Below are 16,474 nucleotides of genomic sequence, written 5' to 3' on the forward strand. Positions count from 1 at the left end.
AGACCCCAGCAGACCCTAACCAACTTGACCTCCCTCACCGCTGACGACACCCTAAGGATCATGAAGAGCTTCCACTCAGGAGCCCCCTCGGCTCCCTTCCCTCACCACGTCTTCAACAGAGCTGTCACCTCCATCGCACCTAAACTCTGCTGCATTGAGGGGTTCCAGCCCCTGCTCTGGCGCAAAACTGGACAAAGGAAATGGGTGTATCCACCTCTCTTTCCAAACCCTCCCATAGATGGGTCCCTAGAGCTAGTCCAACCCCTTCCTTAGGTATAAGTAAGGAACCTCTGTAACCAGAACTTTAGATAGCCCTGGATGAAACTCTGAAGCTGAATACTGGAACTTCGACGCTCTACTAAATACTAGAGGACTGAAGAAATGTCCCTTAGGGTCAAGGAGTGACTCCCCTGCTTGGCAGGCACCAATGAAGCATTTTGCCGGTCCGCATTTCCGAAGCTCCCTCGGACTCCAAAGTATTTGCAGCTCAGGAAGAGGATTTTCAGACATCTCAGAGGCTGACCAGAGTTCCCAGCAAATCTGAGACCCGCAGCCCTCGTGAGTAGCGTGGAACCAGAACTCCTGGTCACTGTGCACTTTTTCTCGACGTCTCTTGAAGTCGTACTTGGGGTTACTTGTAGCCCCCACCTAGAGCAGAGAATCCACCGAAGATTGTCAGCCTAGTTACCCTGAGTGACCCGTGGGCCGCCATTTTGTGTTTCCTCTTGAGGTCCCTTCGCGATCCCTGGTCCGTCGACTGGTGGGTCCCTGTGAAGGTAACTTTGATTTTTCTTGGTCTTGTCTGGTTGCTCCAGACGACTCCTGACTCCCAACCAAGTGGTGAGTCCCTCAGACCTTGCTGGTCTGCACCAAAGCATCTTTCTCCTTTCTGCGTGGGTTGCTGTTGCCAATGCTTGTAATGTCCAATCCGGGCACCGATGCTGCAGCACTCGACATCCTTCGTGGGACAGCTCGAATCCAGCTCCAGGTCATCCTCGACGCCTCCTGGTCCTCGTGGCTGAAGAGTCAAGCTTCACCTTCTTCACCTGAAACACCCGACATCGGTGGGCATTCGCCTATCGTCTTCCTGGTCACTGGCAAGTGACCCAGACTCTGTCGTCTCTGCTTTCAGGTTCTTCACATCTTCGATCCAGGCTTGGATCTCTTCGGACACTTCGTATCTTCCTGGCAGCAGCACTTCTTCGCCAGCTCCCATTGAAAACGACAACGTGACCTGACACCATTTGACACCTAAACACCCGGCTTCCCTGGGTGAGGTAACATGAGTACTCCGGTGCTCCCGTGGGTATTGGCCCTAGGGTTTGATCCTGACTCATTTCTAAGTGTCCCTAATCTTTAAAAATCTAACCGCGCCTTTCCCCATAAAAGCTAACAGGAGCTCGTGGCTGTGTTCTCACACTGCACACGGCCCCCGTGGGTCCCCTGTGTCACTACCTTCGGTGGTTCCTTGGGGTCCCAGCGATTCTGCAGGCTCTATGTCTTGTGTCTAGTTAAGTTGTGGTTCTTATACCACTATTTAAGTATATGGTTTGGCTCGCCCCTAGGGCCTGAAGTGTATTTGTGCTATTTACTGTCATATTTGAAGTGTAACTTATGTGTTTTGACCTCTAGCCTCATAAAGAGACTAGGAATGCATGTTTAGAAATAAATACATATATTTTATATATATACCTGGTGTGGTTGTCTTTCATTTAGTCATTCAAGAGATTATAGGCTGGTAAAACAAGCTGCTTTACATTCCTTCAAGACTTAGCCTGAAGGCTGCTCTCCATAGCTACCACTAGGGTAGCTTTCAATAAAGGTTGTCTTTAACCTATCATCAATAAGGGGTTGTTTGGACTGGTACAAGGTGCCCACTATAATTAGTGGACAGCATATACCAGGCCAACTTCTCAGAACATCTACATGGCCCCACTTGCAGCCATCGTCAGAAGACACAGACTCAACATCGTCTCCTATGCCGACAACACCCAGATGATTCCCTCCCTCACAGACTAACCCACAGCCACCAAGAGCAACTTCTACAACGGGATGAAGGTAGTCGCCACCTAGATGAAGGACAGCTGCCTCAAGTTCAACTCAGACAAGAATGAAGTGCTCATCATGGGCTCCACCATTTCCGCCTAGGATGACTCCCGGCGGCCCGCAGCGCTCAGAACTTTCCCCTACACCCAGGGACCACATATGTAACCTCAGCATCATTCTGGACTTATTGCTCTTAATGAACTGCAAATCTACGGTGTATCGACCTCCTTCTTCCACACACTCGTCCTGCTTTGTAAGATCTTCATGTGTAACCCCACGGAATCCAGGAAAACGGTCACCCATGCGCTTGCAGCAGTAGACTGGAGTACGGCAATGTGCTCTATGCCGGCACCAACAGAAACTCCTTAAGAAACTGCAGAACATCCAGAACGTCCGCTCCAGACTCATCCTGAACATCCCTCACCGCAAGCTTCTCATGCACGCCTACAAAGCCTCGACAACGCCGGACCTGCATACCTCAACCACTGCCTCTGCTTCTACACTCCCACCAGACATCTCCGCTCTGCCCAACTGGCCCCGGCCACCGTCCCACGATCCGCAGGACCGCGGCTGGAGGAAGATCCTTCTCCTACCTCGCTGCGAAGACCTGGAACTCCCTGCCTCTGCACCTCAATCAATCAGGGGTTTATAAAGCGGGTTACTCACCAGTGAGGGTCCCAAGGCGCCGGGAGGGTGCGGGGGTGCAGCTCCGGATCAATCTCAGGCAATCGTCGCCCCAATTCAGGAAGGACCTCGAGGCCCGGCTCTTCGACGGCCCCCCGCGCCTCGAGACCCCAACGGGCGAGCAATCGCGCTTGACAAGAATCCTGATTGATTGAACTGTGAATTGTTAAGGGCCTCAAACTTCAGGACCGGGCCCTTAGAGAGCAGGGTCTGGTCTGAATGAAGCTTGACGGTGAATGGCGACTCTAGAAGCACGCGTGACCCCCGCTTACACTGAGGATGACCAGAGGGGGGGACGCTTGGTTTATGGCCCGCGGGGCCGCTTCATATCCTGGTGCGTGGGTTCAGTGGATATTTCATGAATGAAGGTCTCATGCAACACGTTATGGTTTCCATGAAGATATTGCATTCCTGCTTTAAGTGCGCTTAGAGCTGCCCCGGACCCCCAGTGCTGTGAGGGGCCACAGACGGGCCCTCGGGGGGCCGTTGCAGGGTGAGAGGGCCCTGGGGGCCCTGGGGGCCGGGGCAGCCGGGCTGGAAGGAACCTTCATGCTTCTCGACTAATGAAGCGTTACTGGGATCCGCGGCTCTGTGCCAACACATGACGTCACTTCCGGTGCCTCACTGCGGGGCCCCCTTCTGCTCCAGTGTTTAGGTTGAGTTCGTTATTCCCCAGTCCCGCCGCTGTTATTCCCCATTCTCGAGGGAGGAGGGGCGGCTCCGCAGTTATTCCCCATTCCCCCCGGGGCCGGTATCCGGGGTGTTATTGCCTCTTTGGTCCTTAGTTGTGCCTACTGTGCTGTGGTTATTCCCCATTTCTGTCACGTGACATCACTTCCTGTCGGCCCTGAGCGAGGATAAAGGAGCTGTGCTGTAACTTCTCCTTCATTTATCTCCCCCACACACATCTCCGTCCCAGCACCACAGGGACAGCACAGGATGTCTGAGAGGGGCCAGCGGGGGTAAGACACACACTTGACCCTCTGAGAGGGGCCCCTGCATGTGAGAGACACCCCAGACCCTCTGAGAGGGGCCCCTGCATGTGAGAGACGCCCCAGACCCTCTGAGAGGGCCCACTGCATGTGAGAGACCTCCCAGACCCCCAGAGAGGAGCCAGTGCAGGTGAGAGACACCCCAGAGCCTCTGAGAGGAGCTACTGCAGGTGAGAGACACCCCAGAGCCTCTGAGAGGGGCCACTGCAGGTGAGAGACACCCCAGAGCCTATGAGAGGAGCCACTGCAGCTGAGAGACACCCCAGAGCCTCTGAGAGGGGCCACTGCAGGTGAGAGACCCCCAGCCCCCCCCCCCCCAGAGAGGGCCCACTGCAGGTGAGAGACCTCCAGAGAGGGGCCACCACTGCAGGTCAGAGACATCCCAGACCCCCAGAGAGGGGCCAGTACAGGTGAGAGACACCCCAGACCACCCAGAGAGGAGCCACTGCAGTTAAGAGACATCCAGACCCTCTGAGAGGGACCACTGCAGGTGAGAGACATCCCAGACCCCCAGAGAGGGGCCAGTGCAGGTGAGAGACACCCCAGACCACCCAGAGAGGAGCCACTGCAGTTGAGAGACATCCAGACCCTCTGAGAGGAACCACCGCAGGTGAGAGACACCCCAGACCCTCTGAGAGGGGCCCCTGCATGTGAGAGACATCCCAGACCCCCCAGAGAGGGCCCACTGTAGGTGAGAGACCCCCCAGACCCCCAGAGAGGGGCCACTGCAGGTGAGAGACATCCCAGACCCCCAGAGAGGGGCCAGTGCAGGTGAGAGACACCCCGGACCACCCAGAGAGGAGCCACTGCAGTTGAGAGACATCCAGACCCTCTGAGAGGGACCACTGCAGGTGAGAGACATCCAGACCCCCAGAGAGGGGCCATTGCAAGTGAGAGACATCCAGACCCCATGAGAGGAGCCACTGCAGTTGAGAGACATCCAGACCCTCTGAGAGGAACCACCGCAGGTGAGAGACACCCCAGACCCTCTGAGAGGGGCCCCTGCATGTGAGAGACATCCCAGACCCCCCAGAGAGGGCCCACTGTAGGTGAGAGACCCCCCAGACCCCCAGAGAGGGGCCACTGCAGGTGAGAGACATCCCAGACCCCCAGAGAGGGGCCAGTGCAGGTGAGAGACACCCCGGACCACCCAGAGAGGAGCCACTGCAGTTGAGAGACATCCAGACCCTCTGAGAGGGACCACTGCAGGTGAGAGACATCCAGACCCCCAGAGAGGGGCCATTGCAAGTGAGAGACATCCAGACCCCATGAGAGGAGCCAGTGCAGGTGAGAGACATCCCAGACCCCCAGAGAGGGGCCACTGCAGGTGAGAGACATCCCAGACCCCCAGAGAGGAGCCAGTGCAGTTGAGAGAGATCCAGACCCTCTGAGAAGGGCCAGTGCAGGTGAGAGACATCCAGACCCCAGAGAGGGGCCATTGCAAGTGAGAGACATCCAGACCACATGAGAGGAGCCAGTGCAGGTGAGAGACATCCCAGACCCCCAGAGAGGGGCCACTGCAGGTGAGAGACATCCCAGACCCCCAGAGAGGAGCCAGTGCAGGTGAGAGACACCCCAGATCACCCAGAGAGGAGCCGCTGCAGTTGAGAGACATCCAGACCCTCTGAGAGGGGCCAGTGCAGGTAAGAGACTGCCAGACCCTCTGAGGGGTCATCTGGGGTTAGAGACTGCCACCCTCTCAGAGGGCCCAGCTTTGGTAAGAGACTGTCATATCCCCTCTGTTAGGAGACTGTCAGACCCTCTGAGGGATCATCTTAAATAAGAGATTGTCAGACAATCTGAGTGGGTTAGCTCAGGCAAGAGATTACCAGGCCCCTGTTAGACCGCTCTGAGAAGTGGCTGCTCCAGTAAGAGAGTATCAGGCCTTCTGAAAGAGACAGCTCAGGTGAGAGTGTGTTCGACCTTTGAAATGGATCTGCTCAGGCAAGGACATTAGACACTTGAGGTGGGGTCAGAGCAGGTAGGAGACAGTCAGACCCTCTAAAATGGGTCAGCTGAGGTAAGAGTTTGTCATTCCCTCAAAAATGGGTTGTCTTAAGTAAGAGTTGCCACTCTCCACAAAAAATTGCAATTATTGTTCACATTTTGAGATGAGGGAAGGTCAGGAGCTAGAACTTGAAGCAAGTTTGTATAAAATCCTCTCTATTGCTTTTTAACATGATGGGTTGTCTTTGGTTTGATTTAATAACGCAGTAATAGATTAGACAGCCCTATGATAAATTTTAAGTGATTTAACGTTGTATTTGCTTTCATTTTCTTTAGATTGCAAAGTCAAAAAATACCATCTTTTGCTGATTTTCCAAATATTTTTGTTGGCTTCAATATGAAAATACTAGCAAAGACATTAAAATATAGGCCCAGGGCAGCCCTGTCTTTTATAGAAACCCTATAAGAAACTGTCAGCCTCTCTTAGCTAGACAAGGATGAGACGTCCGACTCCTCAGAGCTGTTAGCATTGGTAAGAACTCTCAACCCTCTTTGATGGTCTGCTCAGGAAGGGACCATCAGATGAGAGAGAGTGAGAGAGAGAGAGAGAGAGAGAGAGAGAGAAGGGAGGGAGAGAGAGAGAGACACTGGGTTTACCCTTTATAGAACAGTACCATCCTATGACATTCTCCTCTGGAGTACGCTTGTGAGTGGGCGAGCGGGTCGGTCACAGCTATGAGGTCAAGGAGGCGATGGATTTGCCTCTAATAAGTCGTTAATTTAAGTGTGTCTGTACATTGATGACGCTCTTCATTGTTTTTCCAAGTTAAGTTAGACTTGCAAGAAACCTAATAAAATATTTTGTTCTTTAATATCAGCTGATGGGCTTCGTAGAAGGGATTTACCCTGTCCTTTAGTGTGCCATCTGGGAAAGTGTTGTGTTCACTAACCTTTGTATCCTGATCTAGCAGAAGCGATGAAGCAATGATGCGTCCCCTCTCCCTGAGGTGCACCCGGTCAGCAGCTCGATGCACACACTAGTTAGAGAGGGCATCCAGCTGGAAGGGGAGGGATGGGGAATAAGAAGACACTGGTGTGAGTTCAGCAGCTGGCTCCGCACAGTATGTCAGCTTATCTGCTGCAATCCACCATTTCTTGTACGGGTATTTGTAAGAATCCTTCAAAATACTTGTGAGTAGTCAGACATGTTTGCGTATGGCTCTGACATTTATTCGTGTTACTGTCGGTTTCTAGGGAGTACCTGTTAGCACACATTCTGGTGCACTCTGTTGTCCACTGAGATGTCAGTTCTTCGGTGCTTTCTCCATGGTACGCACAATGGTGTGACCCTCCAGACCTCACAGATACTGTGACTGGCTTTTACTTCTCGATGCTTACCACTATTGTGCTCAAGCTCTGAACAGTGGCCTCCATCTTTCGTCACAGGGTTTGTGCCTGATCCTGTGCGGTGTAAAGTTCACATTTAGTCACAGGTGCAGCACGTAGGAAGGACTTCTGTGTAATCATAGTATCGTACGGTGGATCTCGGTTTAGGTTATGTTACAAGTTAAGCAATCTTGACATTAGGAGTTCTAAACTTTCACAGGTTTAGTGTAGATTATTTTCATGGGTCGTTAGAGTGATCACTGCTCAGGCGCGTGTCCTAGATAGTATGCTTTCAGTTCTTCATTTACCGTATTCTTGTTGCTTTTCTCAGGTGAAGATCCTGCGATCGAATCAAGGTTCCAGCAAGATCACCCTACTCGCTGTTGGTGGTCTGCTCCAGCGGATATGGGGAAACACGGTGAGTAGACATTAGCTGTGTATTTCTCTTGAGTCTCAAATGCATAGCAATGCAGCCAAGACATGGGTACAGTGTTTATAGTGTGACCCGCCAAAATGGCTGCCAAGAGTTGATGGTTTTTGCCAGAATGCTATCTCCTATACAAAAAAAACATAAATACTTTTCCCAGTCCTACAACAAGGTGTAAAGGAAGTAGAGGAGAATGAGGGGAAGTAAAAAAGTGGGGAAACCTAAAAACGATATAATAACAGACACTTTTCCTCTCCTAACGTTGATAATGAGTGAAATTAGGATCATACCGATTAAAAAACGCAGGAATTAATTGTTCAAGTGGTTGTGCTTGCTGGGTCTGTTTCTCCACAATCCCTGTGATTATCCAAAAAATACCCTCAGGCATATTAGGTTTGTGAGATAGTTGGACTCTGTCCATTCCACACCGCTCGTTTCAGCACACACCAAAGGTACGCACCAAAGAATGAGTCCCTTCGTAAGGTACTGAATATTCTTTCTTTTCCTTTGAGGTTTTCTGTTTAGATTTGGCAATATCAGGTTTTTAATGTCTGCGAAAGTGAAATGACAATGACTCTAGTCATGCATTCTTTCTGAAAGGGGTCTCCCAACCCTGAAATTATGGTATTCACGCAAGGGACCTGCTTCTGAAGTGCCGTCTTCCTGCGCCTGTAATAAATTAGAACACCTTACAGATTTCTATTCATGTGGATTAACACACAGCAGCAGCGGCCTCTGTATCCTCTTCTACCAGTGGGTGGAAGTTTGTTTTCTGGCCACTTTAAGTTGTAGATGCTAGAGCCAATAAGATTTTCAAAATGATCTGCTGCTATTATTGCAGTGTGTTAGAAATTGGATTATTTGTTGAAGGGGGTGAGACCCCACGTCAAAGAATATCGCAGTCCTTGTCACGGTGAACCACAAAACGGACTGACGGATCCCGTGCCTAACCTCTTGTAGCTTGGCACAAAAGCAGCCAGGTTTAACACGAAGGCAACATGAGAAGAGATCATGCAGCACTCAAACAGAAAGAATGAAAATGCAACAGGAGAAGAATCTCAATTTGGAAAAACTGAGGATATTTCAATAAATGAAATGGCACAAAAACAGCAAATAACTGATCAGTAGAGCCAGAGTGATGCATTTTTAAAGCTTAAGGCTCAAATAGTGCCAAAAGGCTTGAAGCACCAACTACGAGTATGTGGCCGTCCAAGACCTGGACAAAGTCACAAATTCAGGTGGACCGTAATGGATCGCTGACCCGGTACGGGGACCAAGTTCAGCCCACTAGGAGTTGTGCCTTCTGTCATTGGTGCGGTGCTGCGCAGTGCTGCATTGCACCGACTCTAGTGAAGCCACCAATCAGGAGCGGCGCAGTGCTGTGATGCTCTGCGTCAGATCTGGTAATCATGAGCTGCAAGTAGGACACTCTAACCCCAGCCAAGGATCCATGGCCTATAGACAGCACTTGGGGGTCAGCACTCACTCCCACAGAGGCCAGCAGAGGGTACCGGGTCATATTCAGCTTAGTCTGGTCTGCTGGAAAGCAGGAAAGGCATCTGGAAGCTTGTGTTGTCACTGCAGCACAATCAGAAGGTCATCCAGCGGACATTTCAAGTCACTTCTGGGTTTAGGGTTTAACTCCAGCAGCAAGGCAGTTCTTCGCACTCGGACCAGGGATGGGGCTGCTTGGGTTGGCTTTATGCGGGGGGGGGGGGCTGGTCGCAGGGCCAACTCCCAGCTGCGCACTGCCAAAGGCCATTTGCAGTGGCGGTTGGATTAATGTATGGTAATTAAATATTACTTTATGTTAAAAAATACTCTAGAAAGTCACTGAAAAAAACAAAGGTTACAGGGACGTTTATTGAGGAAACGGCATTAAAAAACTGAAATTTACTGAAAAAAACAAAGGTTTCACGGACATTATAGTTAGGTTCAGATTTTACACACACAAAACCATAGAAATTCAGCTGTTATAGTTAGTAATCTCAAGTAATGATAACTCGTGCCCTAAGGTAACAATAGCTCTATCCCTCGCCCTGCACTGCTAACTACCCCACGTTACAGCACTCATAATATCTTCTATGACATCATTGATAATATCACTGCAACATGTGCTGTAACATTATTGATGGGAAAGCTGTGCTTGGTTGGAACAAGCACAGATCCTGCACTAGTTTTTTGGGATTTGTTTTGCCACAGATTCACAGATCCTCTGCAAAATTAAAAATAAAATAGAAACATTTTTGGCCACAGACGAGGTGCTCTGGGACTCCACCCCACCATCAGGCCTAGTGGGTCAGGGTAACCCTACCATGCCCCTATGTCTTTTTTTGCATTGTCCTATAATGACTGCCATCACTTCCTGGTTGAAGTGGTGCCAGACGGTCCGATCTCTCCATGAGATCTGTTGACCATGCAGATCCTTTGTGGTGTGATAAATGCAATGTTTTTATGAGCGCTAATTGCTTAAAAACTATTGAACGATTACAAAAGCACTCTTTCAGGAACAAGATCGAGCCTTCTGCCAAATTTGATGTAAATCAGTTCAGTGGGTTGAACTGTAGCTGTGTCTAAAAATGCTTTTGAAAAACAAATGGGGAAAACGTGTTTTAAAATCCTCCCTTTTTATCTGCCCCCATTTGACGGATCAACCAGGAACTTTCCATGTGATTACTAGTAAAAAAGTCGCACTTTTTTGGAAAGTTTAGTGGAGATTCGTCAAACATCGCCAAAGTTATTAGCAACACAAAAAAGGCATTTCCTATGGAAACACGATCCTAACTATAACTACCCATTGGCGGCTGCCACTGGGTAATGTGCAAATATTAGTCCAAAACCGGAGAGCGGGATACCCATATAGTGGCTAAATGGCACAAATAAACCCAGAAAACCTGGAGTCGAACCTTGCGTCCCCTTTTGACCAAAGTCTGTGATGTACTTGAATAAGGGCCTGATTTAGGGTTTGGCGGATGGAGTGAAGGCAGATAGGTTGGCGGAAGACTTTACGTCTGACACCCTGTCTCCACTCTGCCCACCAAATTTAGAGCTGTCCACCGGCCCCGTGGCCATCTCTACATTGACAGGAACTGCCAACATGGTGGTTCTTTTCACTGTAGGAAAAGTTTGATGGAAGACTCTGTCAAATTTTTCTAAAGTTTTTTATTTCTCAAACTACTAAATCAGGAGTTAGTTTCTGAAAAATACAAACTAATGACCCACAAACCATGGGAGTTTATTTCCATGGTGGGGAGGGTAATTTTTCTTTTTTTACTGTCCCTCAGAAGGACAGTAAAAAAAGCGACCCTACTTCCCACTCTAAACCTTTTATGCCAATGAAATACATTTGCCACCTTTGGCATAAGCTTGGTGGTCTGTGTGGCAATGTTTTATAAGCAGCCTCGATTGTGGGCTTCTCGTGATTCCAGGATGCGGTGGGGTTTCTAGGCTGGGCCATTGTGGAAGGAGCTGGAGCTAGTCAGGGCTCCTGCTCATATACAGTGGCAAATACATTGTTCTGCTTAAACCTTCTGATGTGTGGCACTGCTTCCTTAAATTGACAACGAGGATGGTATCCAGTTTAGCAGGTGGCTCTGAAGAAAGAGCCATTACGACCCCTCCGAATTATTTAGGTGTAAGTAATGGTTGCTACTAGAGTGAGCGACGGGCAGCTTTACTGTGACTCCATTTTTTTAAAACATTTTCCTTCTGAACCTGTTGAACATATCCTATTATTTTGATAGGGTATTATGGCCGATTTAAGTTTGAAATGTGAGGAGTGCATGCATTGAACAAGCTTGTGCAGGAAAGACGTGAGTTGGCTGGAGCGTGGCCTGCATGTCAGTGAGTTCTGGGCGTGGCTTGTAGATACGGGTAGTGCTGTGCGGGTGACGAAGAGAGTTGCACGCCATTGCCACGAGATATATATGACACTGGTTCCATTCGCTAGTGCTGATATCTGGGCTTGCGCTGCACCCAATCATAACATTGGTGTAAAAACCTTACTGACATGGTAGCTGTCCTCAGTGGTGTTGAATCTTTGGATGACATGCATGTGTACAGTGCACTGGAGCAACGTAGAAAGACGATTTAGAAAGGGAAAAAAGAAAAACATACAGGGGACCAAAGGGTTTTGGTCATCACATCACCCAGAAGTGGCACAGCATGTTCCATAAAAGAATATGGTGTTTACTTTTCTTATTTTATTTCAGTGTGGCATTTCCTACAACAGACTACTGTGACCACTTTATTTGTTTTGATTTATTGTTTTCCAATTTTTATTAACATGTTGGCACAAAGTATATCCACCCCACCTTGTTTCTGCAGGAACCGGGTTTACTCGTAAGAGATTGGGAAAACTGAAAGAAGTCTTGAGACGTATCTTGAAGCAGTTGGGATGGATGTATTTGTTGCTAAGCGCAAGTTAGCCATGTTGAAGAACACTAGGATGCAAGATAGCAGTGGTAATAATGAACAGTTAGCAACTCCGTTAAGTTTGCAAGTACACAATGGAAGCGGTTATAGCGTGCTCAGATGAATAAAACACTATGCCATCATTGTTACCCAGTATATGGAAAAAGAATTTCACATATACCACAGAATTTGAAATACAATTCAGAGCACAGCAACAGTATAGTTTTGATCCGACTCCGTTGTCGGTTTAAATTCAATTAGAACAACACTCCAAAATAACCAAAGTTGTACAGCACAATAAAGTCCATATGTATACACAATATTTGAATATAGATGGTTGATTCATTGACACGTAGGTGGAATCTAGGCACAGACAGCCAACACATGTTTCGTCGTGTAGATGACTTTTTCAAGGCTTAAAATGTTGTAATCCTGTTTATTCTTATCAAACAAGGGAAAAACTCCAGTCCCCTTCGTATAGCGGGGTACTAGATAGTAAAGATACTTCTAGATCATCAAGAGTTTGGTGGATATACTGTCAAAGTCAAATACGACCTCTCATATGGGAGAGTCAAACTCACAAGTACAAAGTAATTACCCTCCTCATATTTGAAGAGAAAGTATCACAGATCAGCATCGGGCAGGCGTCAGCCTATTGTTCATAGAGGGCGGCCTGTAACCATAACGCTCCCCATTCACTCGGCGTCAGTCCTAAAAAAATTAAGTGTGGTGGTAGAAAGGCAGAAGAACTTTTCACGTGCTCAAATGCCTGAGAACTTTAGCAGCCACATGTAAGTTTAGAGAATTACATGGAGAAATCATTTGGGATCAAATGATCAATAGAAAAGTAACTTGAAGTTTCAAGAGAAATGGTTGGAGTTGAAGGGTCCTTCTTTAGAGAAGTTAATCTCCATTGCACTGTGCATTGAAAACACTTCCAGATCAAAGAAACTTAGTGTGGGCCAAGACAACATGACACCAGAACTTGGTGAAGCCATTGTGGTGAATACTGTATACAAAACAGCAAAAATAATAACGAAGAGCGGCCTGAATGTAAATGTGCCTGATGCTGGTGCATGGGGCGATGATAACAAAAAAACAATGCTGCAAGTGTGGGAGTGAAAAGCACTTGACGGAGTTCAATGCATGTCCCGCAGCTAAAGGCAGGTGGTATTACAGGTGCATTTTAAGAGTATATATAGAGGTATGAGTAAGCATGGGGTAAACTTGATTATCGGAAACAAAGAAATGAGTACTAATAATGGGACTGACTGTAATGAGTTTGATGTTACTAATGTACTAGTGGTACTTGGAATGTGTACTGTCCTGTCCTGCCGTGAGGGGAACGGCGCTTTGGAATTGAACCTTGCCTGGAGGGCTGCTCCTGTCTCGCAAAGCCGTGAGGGAAACGGCCGACAAAAACACCATTTCCCAGAAACCCCTGCCCCGGGCGCCTGTCAATCACATCATCAGGCTGCGCCGGGGGGGATTTAAGGCCGTCAGTAATCCCGCAGCGCGGGACGCGCGCGGGCCGCGCCCGGGCGAAGCCCGGGCCAAGGGCGGGCCCGTCCTTGCCCGTCACTGACCGGAGCTGACGGGGCGGGGCAACCCCTCTAAAATCTGCTACACCATCATTGGTCATCCCAAGGTACTGTGGTCTTTGCTTTCTAACGGGCTGTTTGCATTATTCCTGGTTGTTAACCCAGTTTCCCCTACTGACTATTTGCTGAGTACTGCGGCGTTTGGCCTTTCTTTGCTAAACTGTTCTCCTGATTCTTGCTATGCCACCTAAAGATCGTAATAGCAGAGCGGCCAATGAACATTTCTCGGGAACGATGGACCAATTTGTCACCAAGGTCAACTGTGTCATCGATAAAGAAATTATGCTCCTGGAACGCCGCGTCTCGCAGGACCTCGCAGCGGCTAGGAGGTCCTCTTTGGGCTATCTTGCTAATGTCCGCTCCCCTGTCCAGCATAATCCTGACCTTGCTTCCACTACTCGATCCGCTGTGGACTCCATCACCCAGGGTTTGCCACCCAGCGGATTAGTTGCTACCGCCTCTATGGAGGATCAATCCTCGCCCCTTGACTCTATGTTGGCTTCTCCTCGACTGCTACCGTCTCCTGCCAGTATTGTCCCAGAGCCCGGTGTTAGGCAGTTGCGTACACGAAATCCTGGGGCAATTTCCAAAACAAAACCTGGGTGTACATCCTCCAAGGGTGGGAAGGGCAAGATTACAAAGAATGCCCATAAAACAATAAATCATCATGGGCCTTCGAAAAAGACTTTATTCGTCCCTGACCCGCCCCCACAGCTGGCTTCGCTGGACAAGTCTACTCCCCAACCATACTCCTCTCCTATTATACCATCGTGTCAGGATGTTATGGGGGGGCCAAGCGAAGCAGACAAGAGAGGGACCTCAGGTTTACCAAATATACATGAAATTGTTGAGGCCATCAGGCTCTCGCTTCATCCTGTGGAGAACAGAATACTTAAAATTGAGCAGCAGCTCTACAGGATTGAATGCAGCCTTGGGTCTCTGTCCAATACTCAAAATAATAGTCTCAGAGTAGGGGCATTGAATGTTCCGGTCAATACTAGAGTCGATAAAGATATGGTGGCTCCCCAAAATTATCCACAAGTCTCTGAACAATGTCAATTAGTACTTCCAACTATAGAGTCTACTTCGGTCATGGCCCATAGGAATTCTAGATACCCTAGTACTCCCCAGCAAAAAAAGGCTCCTAGGACCTCAAAACCTATGTCGCCAAGCAGGGTAAATATCCCCAACCTACCACCTGAAACTGCCCCATATGTTGTCATTTTGGCAGGGGTTCCAGAACAGGGCGAAAATGAATCCGAGTCTCCCATAACCCTCAGGAACAGGGTGATACACTGGCTTAACAAAAATAGACCCTTGCCAATGTACAAAAGTAGTAGAATACTTACAGTAAGAAGGGTTCCATGGGTGGGCCATCTGGCTAAGAATATAAAGGGGGACTGCATTCTAATCAATTTCAATGACCCCCAAACTGTTGACCACATTTGTAACTGGAGATACCCTAGCACAGGATCACTCATTAAAGCTTTACCTTTGGCTTATTTTTATCCCCCTGGTCACTTCATGGACGCTTGGACACTCGTCCATCGGAACAGGAGAGGTATCTCACAGATGAGTAGGCCTTTATGTCCACCGATGTTAGATCCTGTCCCCACGGAAAATCGTTATGGCTGTTTGAAGGCCGTTGACTGACTACAGGGCAATGGAGATATTTTATCTACTCTCCTGCCTTGCCCAGGGTCCCCCATATTAGGCCCCTCCATCCCATCAGCACTGCAAGGTACGGACCCATCTATCCCAATGGATTTACCGAGGAGGCCCATCCCCAGTCTTGAAGACCACCTGCCAAGCACCCCTATCCATCAGGAAAAACCCCTTGGATTTATCAAGCTTCTTTCTTGGAACGTGGCAGGTTTACGCAATAAGCTTACTCTTCCTGATTGGTGTGAACTAATTGAGGAACATGACATATGCATGTTTAAGGAAACCTGGTGTGTAGAGCCATTGTACAAGACAGGGTACTGTTGCTTTTTTGAGCCAGCAATTACAATTGGGCGTGGTCGTCCCTCCGGCGGACTCATGGTTTGGGTCAGGGCACACCTCAATCTCAGGATCATACACAACAGTTGTTCCACGCCAGACATAATGAGACTCTCCATAAAGGGTCCGAAGAATGGCCATTCTTTGGAAGTTTTCAATGTCTATGCTCGTGGAACTCCTGGGGGCGTTAAGTCTCCCACCATTACATCTCTTTTAGGTATGCTTTCTACCTGCCCTCCTGATTCCCTCCTATTAGTGGCTGGCGATCTCAACTGCTCTTTTGAACCACTTGCTATAGATGATATCTTGGGAACTCACGACGAGGACACTAGATGGGGCATTCCTTTATTATCGCTTAACCCTGTAAAGAGATGGTTCCCGGTCGTGATCCAACTAAAGGCATTAGTCTTAGAATTTGGTCTAAGAGCTGCAAACGGGCGCACAGCCTCTGATCTGGGGGGTGCTAACACCTTCAATAGAGTTGCCTGTCAAAGCAAAATTGATTATATTCTGATTGACAGAAGAGGCTGGAAATTTGTTGCTGATATGCTAATAACCCCCTCAACCAGCAGCGACCATAACCCGTTATCACTTAGCATGAGAGAGCTTTGCCTTAGCCATGATCAAACTTCTTCTCATGGATTGCAGATGCTTACTAAGATACTCCACCCCTCAAACTGTAACAGATTCCTCAGGTGGTCTAAATTCGTCCTGTCCAACACAAAATTTGCAGCCCTGGAAAAAATCCTTGTTGAATATACTGCCAGACTCTCCGTGGCATCGAATGATTTGCCTGGCTGCACCAAAACCTTCGAGGATACCATGGCCTCGATTGGCACCTTGTTTCTTGACCATAGGGAAAAAACAACTCCAAAATTCAAGTCAGAAAACAAATGGTTTAACAAGGATTGTAGACTAAAAAAAAATACCCTGATCCTAGCTATCAAAACTAATATTCCAGGTGTGGTCAGGGAAGC

General features: G+C 48.5%; 1 pseudogene across 1 annotated transcript in view; it reads left to right on the forward strand.

The window, feature by feature from the left end:
* The window catches only part of LOC146863542 (uncharacterized), a 60,343-nt pseudogene that overhangs the window by 22,136 nt on the left and 21,733 nt on the right, over positions 1 to 16,474 (forward strand). Inside the window, exon 2 of the transcript XR_014978273.1 lies at positions 7,387 to 7,473. The product of XR_014978273.1 is annotated as an uncharacterized LOC146863542 (transcript). The remainder of the gene's footprint in view (positions 1 to 7,386; positions 7,474 to 16,474) is intronic.

This window comes from Triturus cristatus, chromosome 2_2, assembly GCF_964204655.1.
Source record: "Triturus cristatus chromosome 2_2, aTriCri1.1, whole genome shotgun sequence".
In the NCBI taxonomy this organism is placed as follows: Eukaryota; Metazoa; Chordata; class Amphibia; order Caudata; family Salamandridae; genus Triturus; species Triturus cristatus.